The sequence below is a fragment of the Pyrus communis genome, chromosome 1 (assembly GCF_041283825.1).
Source record: "Pyrus communis isolate YQ-2024b chromosome 1, ASM4128382v1, whole genome shotgun sequence".
Classification (NCBI taxonomy): Eukaryota; Viridiplantae; Streptophyta; class Magnoliopsida; order Rosales; family Rosaceae; genus Pyrus; species Pyrus communis.
Genome location: NC_142565.1, coordinates 13,066,899 through 13,078,039, shown reverse-complemented (window position 1 = coordinate 13,078,039; position 11,141 = coordinate 13,066,899). Strand labels below are relative to the sequence as shown.

At 33.2% G+C, this 11,141-nt stretch overlaps 1 pseudogene; it reads right to left on the bottom strand.

Moving 5' to 3' along the window:
* Positions 1-1,330: 1,330 nt before the first annotated feature.
* Positions 1,331-2,506, bottom strand: LOC148699202 (uncharacterized; annotated as a pseudogene).
* Positions 2,507-11,141: the final 8,635 nt, after the last annotated feature.

Genomic DNA, 11,141 nt, shown 5'->3' with positions numbered 1-11,141 from the left:
GATTGAAGACATTTCTTCTATTTGAAACGGTTATTGGATAAGATTTATATCTCGAAGTGTTTCCGCATCATTATCCATTGAAGATTCTAAACGTTTGTCAGTGGCGTTGTCGACGTCGTCGTCAGTTGGGTCTTGTTCTGGTATAGCATACACGTTCCTCTGATCCATCTTTTGAACAACTTTCCAACCTCTCCAGGCTTTATGGTCATCTAGATACATAATCTGTTTTGCCATGTTTGTCAAAATGTAAGGGTCATCATTGTACCAAGTTTTGTTAATGTTCACAGATAGTAAGACATGGCCAATTTTAACATTTCCCTGCCTATTAGGGTTTATATCAAACCATCAACACTTAAACATGATCACTTGGTATCGGTCTTTGTAAAGCAATTGCACGACAATCGTTAGTTTTCCATAGAAATCAATGTCAATACTTTCGCCTCTACTTGGGACATGGACACCGTTGTTTTGCGTACACAACTTGTCATCTTGTTCAATCCTAAAAAGCTTGATGTCGTTAACATGGCAACCCGAGAATAATTCAGCACGAATCATGCCGAATGTCAAGTTATATAACTCTTCACCATAAGTGGAGGAATTCGATGCTTTTAATTTATTCACCTAATATTACACAAAAACATACACATGTTAGTTTGAGAAAATTAAATACTACAATATAGATCACAAATACAAAACACTTATAACTTACATAGTCAAGAAACAACCGTGGAAACAATTCTCAGTGTTTCTTGGCATACAAATGTGACGGATGTTCTCGCTTCATCATCTTTTCATGCTCATCTAAGTATGCCATTATCTTGTCATAATTGTTCAGTATGAATCAATGTGTGTCATTTTTGGAAAATGACTCGCCTCGTACAAGATCTCCAAAGGGTCGTGCGCTTTGGGAAAAAAACAGAAAGTTTCTCCTTTCTCTCACCCCTGTCATTATTGCACTGAGGACGATCAAAAGTCGTCTCCACATCTTTTAAATACATTCCACGTAAAGTAAGTGACTCATATTGAACTTATGCCTCTATAATTGATCATTCCGGCTTCACCCTGTTGCGTACACTTTTTTTCAACTCCCCGAGAAGCCTATCAAAATAAAACGATGCTATACAAATTAGTAAGCGTGGGATAATGATGAGGATTATATACCTTTCTTTTGATACATTCAGCGTTAGTTGACAAGACGAGCAAGCAATGCCTTTTTGGGCAAGTGAACCATCACGTGGATCATACTTGTGAAGAAAGTTGGAGGCAATATCATCTCAAACTTGCATAAGACTTGGACAATTTCATAGAGAAACTGATTAACGTCCGTCTTTCACAACATTCTTGCCGTCAGTTGGGAAAAAACTCTGGACAACAACATGATTGGCTTCACTACATCTTCTGGCAATATGTGTAAAATACCCACAAGAAGTAGGCGTTGCATAAACACATGGCAGTCATGGCTCTTTAGTCCAACAAAGTTACCCCGGTCAACATTCACGTAATGCTCGATATTAGAAGCATACCTATCGGAAAACTTTACAGATGATACAAACTTCAAAAACTCTTTTTTGTCGTTTGGTTTCATGGAAAAAAAGCACAAGATCTCTTCTGGCTTTATCACTATCCTTATTCATCCATAAACCCCTCCGTATGCCCATTCTTTCCAAATCAAGACGAGCTTTGATCGTGTCCTTTGTCTTGCCCTTGATATCTAGAATGGTGCCCACCAATGTGTCAAAGACATTTTTCTCAACATGCATAACATCGAGGTTGTGTCTCAATTTTAGTTTCAACCAATATGAGAGCTCAAAAACCATAGGCTTGTGCGTCCAGTTCATATGTGTAGAAGGTCTGGTCCTACTCATTGTTTTCCCGAATAGAGCAAAATCCAAACAGTTAAGCTATTCCAAAATATGATCACCGGACCATTCTCTAGGTCTGAGGTGATGCTCTATGTTCCCGTCGAACTCTTTATCCTTTTCCCACCACTCGTGGTCCCATGGCAACCATCTCCGATGACCAAGGTAACAAACTTTTCCAGTGTGCCAACCAGATGTTACATCATCCTTGCATATAGGGCATGCCATATAATCCTTAGTGCTCTACCAGAAACCATTGCATATGTGGAAAAATCGTTCACAGTGCACATAACTGTTGCCTGCAAAGTGAACATCTTCCCAGTGGACCTATCGTACGTGTGCACACCGTTTGTCCATAAATCCTTTAGCTCATCAGCCAACGGCCTTAAGTAAACATCGATTGACCTGCTAGAATCATCAGTTATCAAAAGAGTCATCATCATGTATTCTTTTTTCATGCATTTTCAAGGCGACAAATTATATGGGAATACGAAAATCGGTCAAGTGTTGTGGTGTTGGTTTAGAACCTTGAACGGATTGAACCCGTCAGTGGTAAGTCGTAATCTAACATTCTGAGGATCAGCAGTAAACTTGGGGAACATTCGACTAAACTTTTTCCATGCCTCCCCATCTGCAGGATGCCTCATCAGATCGTCGTCTACCCGTTTTTCCTTATGCCAGCTCATGTCTGTGGCAGTATGTATCGACATATACAATCGTTGCAACATAGGTTTTAGGGGAAAATAACGCATGATTTTTGTGGGATCTTAGTCTTTCTATTCTGAGATGTCATTTTGAACCTCGACTCATTGCAAACAAGGCATTTATCCAATGCTTTACTCTTTTTGTAGAATAAAATACAATTGTTTTTGCAAGCATGAATTTTTTCATAACCCAATCCAAGACCATTCAACACCTTTTGCGCATGTCTATGGTCTTTCGGCAAACAATTTTGCTTCGGAAGCATTCTCTTGAAAACCCCCAAAAAGTAATCGAAACATTAGTTTAACATACTTTATTTTCCCGTGCATTAGTTCCACAATAGCCGTAAGAACGGAAAAGCTCTCGCACCCTGGGTATAACTCTTAGTTGGAATTTTTTAATAGTTTTTCATATTGTTCAAACTTTGCACTGTCCATTGGTGTAGGCACGTCATTTTCCCCATCCTGATTGGTGTTTGTCGATGCAAATCGAAAAACATCATTTATAATATCCATGACTTGTTCATTAGGATCCACAATAGGTTCAACATTGTCCACTTTTGTGGCATTTGAAGATGAAGCATTGTCTACTTGTTCCCTATGATGGTTCCAAGTATTATATGTCTCAATCATTCCGTTCCTTACTAAATGAAATCGCACATTTTCAATTGTCTCCCTTAACGTGTTGTTACACCTCCTCCAAGGACACCGGATTCAAGTTGCACTCGGGTTGTGTGTACGTGCAAAGTCAATAAAATCCTCAATTCCATCCAAGTATTCATCCGCACATCTATTTGGGTTTTGTATCCACGTCCTGTCCATAATTCCTAGAACCACAATAACAATACAACAATCACTACAACTTCATACAAATGATAGTGTCACCTTATGCCTCCGATGAGGGCCCTATCCCATTTAGGAATGCATAGTCATGTCACGTAATTTACGGCTACATCAGATTAGATTTCGATGTGGTTAAATTTCGGTAGCATATCGATACAATTCTTCAGGTGTACAACGTAGATATAAAATACCTAATTGCCATCCAAAGAACGTACATAGATGACAACGAAATCTACACAACCGAAACCTAATCCTTTAGCCATAAACTATGTGCCATAACTGTGCATTCCCAAATTGTCCAAATAATGGGACAATTCAAGAATTAATTGGACTGCAGTCACGCTTTTGCATCCATGCGCGAAATCCAACTAATCCTCAAACGGGAAACTAAGTTTTACTTATAAAAAAACAAGTATGAAGTTAATTTCAATTAACTTTGTACATCACAACACATATTTGTATGTCATGTACAAATTTAACAACATAAAATAAATATAATTTCACAACACAATGTAAACATCACAAACTAAGTTCAACATAATTTAATTAATTTGATATTTTTAAAAAATAAAACGAAGAAAATACCTTCTCAATCGTTCTCCACCAATCGCTAATCAGACATAATATCCTTGTAGACAACGAAATTAATGGCGTTACTATGAATTTACATTAATACTTTTACCCTAAGAAAAAAAAACACTTACCAGACACACCAAGATAGCTCGATCAACCTAGAGAAGAAGATGGAGGGAGTATTAGATGATAAAATTGAGAGAAAATGGAAATGACAGATGCCAGATTGAGCAAAACTGAAAAGGATGAGTGCAGAGGCTAAATCTACAATTTTTGTACAGTTTGCCTCTACACAACCTGAATCTAGATTATAAAGTTCACTTTTAGACGAATGATTTTGTGCTATGAACAAGGTCTTTGTCACGCAAATGTCCTTTGTGTGACTAAAATAGTCTTCGTCGCGCAAAAATTTACCATTTTTTTATTTTAGGAGAAATTGGGTTTTCATCCCTCTTTTTTCACCTCCATTGATTAAAACCTTATTCTTTTTCAATTTTTCATCAAGGTCCCTTGGTTTTAATAAACATCACTAATTATTTTAGTAATAAAATATTTTTCATATAAAGATAATTAAATTAAATTTTATTTCTAAATTATTCATTTAGTGTTAGAAACATTACATTTGATATATTTATATTTATGGCTAAATTTTGTATCATATATTTTTATTTTTAGTTTGTACCCATTTTAATTTGCAACCCTTTTTTAAAATTGTGCCAATTTTCTATTCAATTTTAGTTTGTACCCATATATTAATTTCTTTTTGTGTCCATATTTTTCAAACTTTTATTTGTACCCATAATTTATTAATAATGTATCCATTTGTCTTTAAAAATGTACCACTTTGTTAATGTACCCATTTTTCTTTTTGTAAGTACCATTGCTTTTGTGTAAAATGTACCCATTGTTTTATATATATATATATATGAAATGTACCCATTATATAAAACATATCACTTTTTTTGGTATAAAATGTACCAACTTTTTGTATGTAAAATGTATTGTATAAAAATGACCAATTTTTTGTATGTAAAATGTCATTAATACAAGTAATTACAAATCATGGTTTTTATTTAAGTATAATTTTTTTTAATATTTTCAACAAATTATGGATTTTATTTAAAATCTCATTAATATAAATAACTACAAATATCAAATTTTAATTTAAAAATTATAATAACCTACATAGAAATGCATTATTGTATTAATTTCAGAGACTTCTATAAAAAAACCGAAAACCAAAAAGGTTTCAATCAAAGAACGTTGATAAATAGAGACCGCATCCAAAATCACCCTTTATTTTATATCCTTTACTTTATAATTTATTCTTTTCAACAAATTGCACGGCGAAAACATGTATCGTCTCGCAATGCATATATATATATATATATATATATATATATATATATATATATTTTTTTTTTTTTTTTTTTTATGTTTTTCCGTTTATTTGTATGTATTGTAAATGTTTATTTTATTATAAATCAAAAACTCAAACTTAATTAAACATTAAATTAATTAACAAAACTAATTTACTATCCCAAATAGAAATTATAATTAATGTAAATATTAATACTCATCCACATAACATAAATTTATTAATTAAATTAAATATAAAGACCACAAAATCTTTTTTTAAAAAAAAAAAATAAAATAACCAACCCTCCTCAACTTCAATCCTCCCTCACCTGTAACACATCAAACTTCCATTGTGGCGAACTCTGCTTGAAAAGCCCATCCAATTAAATCCGTTGCTTCTCATTGGTTTCATCAACATCCCAATGAACCTACATTAATGCCAATAACAACAAATGTCACATCCCAGACCGGTTTCGCCGTAGCACAATATTGTCTGCTTTGGGCCCCGATCACACCCTCATGGTTTTGTTTCTAGGAACTCACACAATAACTTCCCAGTGGGTCACCCATCCTGGGATTTCTCTCGCCCAAACTCGCTTAACTTCAGAGTTCTGATGGAATCCGAAGCCAGTGAGTTCCCAAAAGGCCTCATGCTATATGGAGGTGGGCATGTACATATAATGAACTTCACCCCCTCTCCATTGGTCGATGTGGGATGTTACAATAAATTAGTAATTTAAAAAAATATTATGTTTTAACAAAAATAATTGTTTATTATTTACTACAAACGTACCGATAACTCCCTCAGCATGAACGTCTTAACCCCTCATGGACCTTTTTCCAATACTCAAACTCGGCAGAACAATCCCTCCGCACAAAATTCTCAATGTCATACCTAAATTAGGCGTACACCTCAGCCATATTTTTGCCTTCAAAGTACGACACTTGCTTTCATCGATAACTCTCTGATTGCACTACAAGTTTTTTTTTGCCAAAACCTTCTCCAGAATCGGTCATTTTTTTTAAACAATTTTTTTTTTTTTTGAAAACTAGAGTTCTGAAACAGTGTTTATATAGCACTAGGATACCTTTGTGCAACGAACCCATTCGTCGCACAAACCTCCACGTTCGTCGCACAAAATGCGTCATAAATGCTCAATAAATGGGAAGGTTTGAATGCAATATGACCATGCTTTGTGCAACAAACATCTTCCGTTCATTGCTCAAAGTAGTCTTACATGATGAAGATAGCATCGTGCAATATATTTAGCGACGAATGGAATGATTGTAACTATAAAGTTTACATAAACATATATATCTATGTTTACATAAACTTTATAATTACAAACAAATATTCAATTAAATATTTTTTTTCTAAAAATATTTATTCTAAAATAATTAATACTTTAAATATTTAGTCTATGAATAATTAATACCTGAAATATTTATTCTATAAATAATTAATACCTTAAATATTTATTCTATAAATGATTAATGCCTTAATCCGTACAATTATTTTGAGCATAAGTACGATATTCATTGAAGATTGAAAATACATACAAACCGAGGATAGGGTGCTTACATTAGGCCTCAATAAAAAAAAAAACAAACAGGAATTAAAACCTAATTAAGTCCAAATACATAACTTAAAAAAAAAAAAAACCTTAAATTTAAATATTGTCATACAAAACATAAATTTAAAACTACTATTTCGATGGTCCTGGTCCATTTCGAAAGACTTCATAACGCCACCAATTGTAACCTCCCTCCAACGCATCCTCCATCAACTTCATCAACTATTTGTTTGTATCATCATCAAGAGTATACTTACACTGTTACACATATATGCAAATAATTAATTCCAACATATAACTAAAAATTTCACAAACTTAATTATTGATCCATCAACAATATACTTACTAATAGTTCATCCATCATAGCCTTCTTCACATTCTCAGGCACATCTTTCCAAGAACGCCACTCAGCAGTGGGACAATTATTCCCCATGGCTATAGCAATCGCATGCGCAAACTCAAAATGTTGGCTCAAATCATTTGGCTTGACGGCGGGCACGCTTTGATCCTTATTTTTATCCTCCGTCTGTTCTTGAAGAATAAGGAGAAAAGAATTGTGAAGAATAAGGACATCACATATTTATAGGAAGGTTAGGGCCCTTGTGCAATGAAGGTTTTGTCGCACAAACATCTATATTAAATGTGGTATTGATTCCTCTGATTCACCTGTAGTGAATGGTTTGATTGAAAACTAACAGGAACATGTGCGACGAACCCTTGGTCGCACAAATGTCCTCCTTTCGTCGCGCAAGTTTTTCACGCCAAAAAAATTACCCCACGTTTTCTTACCGACTTTACGCGACAACAACAAATATTCGTCGCACGAAGTATTCTTGCACGATGAACATTTTCATCACGCAATTTATTTTCTTTTTCCTATCCTATTGCGTGACGAAACATTTTGTCCATCGTGCAAGTACGTTTTATGGGACGAAATATTCTTAGTTGCACAAGCTGTTTTTTCTACTGGTGAGAGGAACTTGACAAATATATATTAATAATTAGTTGTGAAAATAACAGGTTTTCTCTTTAGTTTTTTCATTCGTTTTCCATCCGACGCCAAAGACATGTAAAGTTGTATATAAATTTTCCCTCTCCATTTTCTCGATTCATGATTTGCTAATCTGCTTAAATGTCAAAAACACTCGACACCATCCCAATTTTATATTCTGTCATCCAACTATGTATTTCAACCAACAAGAGCATATTTTTTCAAACATGTTACTTCAATGAAAACAAACTGATTCATCAAATGCTCAACTTTGACTATACGACAAAACGAGTAAAACAAAAAAGAAGAAGAAGAAATATAATTAAAATAAATATATTGTAATGTTTGGAGTCATCACAAATATACATAACTGCAATTTGTTAGCTGCTAAACATAGATCGATGACCTAAAAAATGATTAATTAATCTCATTCACGTTTTTCATGTGATTACTGCCGCATTTTTTCATCAATCATGGATTCCTATTGGTCAAATGATAAATAAAATAAATATGCATCTAGAAGCCTTTCAGGTTTTGAACTTTTAAAAGCGTTGCTCTAAATATACAAAGCACAAATTGGGCCGCTGTAATGTATAAACTATATAGTTATTTCCAATTTTGGATAAATCCAATTTCCCTTCTTCCTGGAACGATGCTTCATTTTAATTCTTAATAAACTTTTTTTTTGTACTTAGATTACTCACGATATTTTTTTTTCCTAGTGCCATTTTATATCTGATACGAGTATCTTGCCGCTTTCTTTCCCCATTTACATGGACAATGTTGATTGAAAATTAAGCAAAATCATTGAGCAATTTAGAATTAATAAAACTAGATCTTCATGATCTTCCAATAAAGTCAATTGCTTGTTACTAAAAGCTACAGCTCACAAAGGAAGACCACACGGTTGAATTTAAGGTCGAAATTCAAATATGTAAAAAAGTACTCCATTGCTCCATTACTCTGTTTGCTTTTTAGAGTAAAAGGTAACTCACACGAAATGTAGTTATTAATAATATTACTTTTATAAAAACATTAAGGTGGTGATTTGTTTTGAGTCATCAAACTAACAAAGTATGAGAACAAATGAAGTAAGAAATAATAATTATGAAAAAAACAACTCTCATTAGTAATCTCATACCTTAATTTTCAAGTATGTCATACCAAAATGAATTTTCTCTCTAAACTATTTTTTGTAGTCAATGTACTACTAGCATGAATTAGCTAATCTACCTCCCTAACGCTAGTTTTGAACCAATTCAATCCAAGGTTAAGTCAGTTGCCAATATGCGACGTGTGTATATATATGTGTGTGTGTGTACGATACACACACACACACACATATATGGGGGTGGATCCGTGACACTATGTTTTTGACATAATATTTGATACGAGTTTTGAACCATTAGATCATTCCACTTTTAAAGGTTGAAATGTAAGTTGACATGACAATTAATTCTTTTCTATTTTCCTAAAATACATAAAAATATAAACAAAACTTTACAATTATAATTTTCTCTCTCTCTGATCTATCATTAGTTATTTTCATTAAATTATGTTTCATTCTCTTTTTTTTTCATGTCCCTCATCTTAATGATCTTCTCTGGTTTAGACTTTCACCGAATTTGGTAGTTAAGAGTTATAGTCTAAACTAGTTTGCTGTTTTATTAACAGTATAAGAAGAATCCTACATAATTTCCATGGCTACAAAATAATATACACAGGTGTGAAAATTGAAGGAATAATCAAAGCACCATAGCAGTGATGGTGAGTTCCATGGGGTACGAAGCTTTGTGCGATAAAAAGGGGTTTAAATGGCAGCAAACTCTCTCCAACTGAACCTTCAATTTCTTACGTGGCGCTGAGTCATTTGAAGGCAAAGCTTTTTGCTGTCAAATTTGACAGCAAATGTCAAATTTATTAAATGATTTTTTAATAGATTAATATAATATATAATAAATGTTGTTATGTTTTTGAAATATTTGATTGGTTGCCTTAATCATTGGACTTCACAAAAAGATAAAAAATTTATTAAATGACATTATTATTTAACATATCGGGTGGAGCAAAATATTGTACAAAATGTTAAATTGCCACATAAGCTATCAACTATCATTTTGATGTTTAAAATTTGACATCTTCTTTGAAGATGCTCTTAAGAAGCAATAAGAGAATGAAAAGAAAAAAGGTGGGAAAATAAAAATAAAAGCGGATGAAGACGAAAAGTTTCAGAATATTTCATTCTCTTGTTTCTTTTCAATCAAATAAGAGTGGATGAACACGAAAACAAAAGTTCGTAGGAGAGGATGAAGATGAAAAGATCGGAAAGTCAGTGGATTGTTTAATTTGTTTTTGGAAAAGATGTTATAAATAGAAAGCTTTCGGATTTTTAATTCAAATGTTTTATTTTTCTGAAAAATTATGCCAAATAAATTTTAGACTGCATATCAATCATTAAAAGTGGACTAGTCTAATGGTTCAAAACTCATGTTAAATATTGTGTCAAATACATAGTGTCATGGATATATATATATATATATATATATATATATATATATATATATATATATATATGTGACTGATTAAAAATCCATTTTCCCACCTCTTCACAAGGGAGCATCCAAGAACAATATGCATCTCTATAGGACTATTATGAAGAGCTAAATAGGTAAAATCAATTGTAAACGGAGTATTTGAGAATTTTCTCAAAATCTCACACACTAAGAAGGCAGGGCCTGTTCTGAATTATCAAATGCCCAGAGCAAAATTTCAAATGGTGCCGTTTGTAAATTGATTAATAGACATTCTTTTATAAACTAATTAATTTTATTAATAGTGATAAAATATCAGGATTAGAAACTAATATATATGGACTAAAAAATGATTACAGCCGATGGAGGAGGAGGCTTATGCGATCTAGAGGGTACAACTGAATGCATAAAGAATGCCAAGATTAAAAGATATACGCATTGTGCAAATCACACTTTGTTTAAATGTTGAATTTATGGTTTTATTTGTTCTTAGTGATGGTGGCACCACCACTCCGTCTGATACAGCTCCGTCAAGAGCTTGTGAGTCCATGAAGGACTTCTGAGGTAACTATATTCGGATCAGTCCGGCCCTAAAAAGTCATGGTCCCATAAAAAGAGAACCCAAAACAAGCGGAAGAGATTCTCCCAAATTGCTCTCTAAGTTACATACAACTTGGCTCGCACAAATTTGGTACTCAAATAAGCCACAC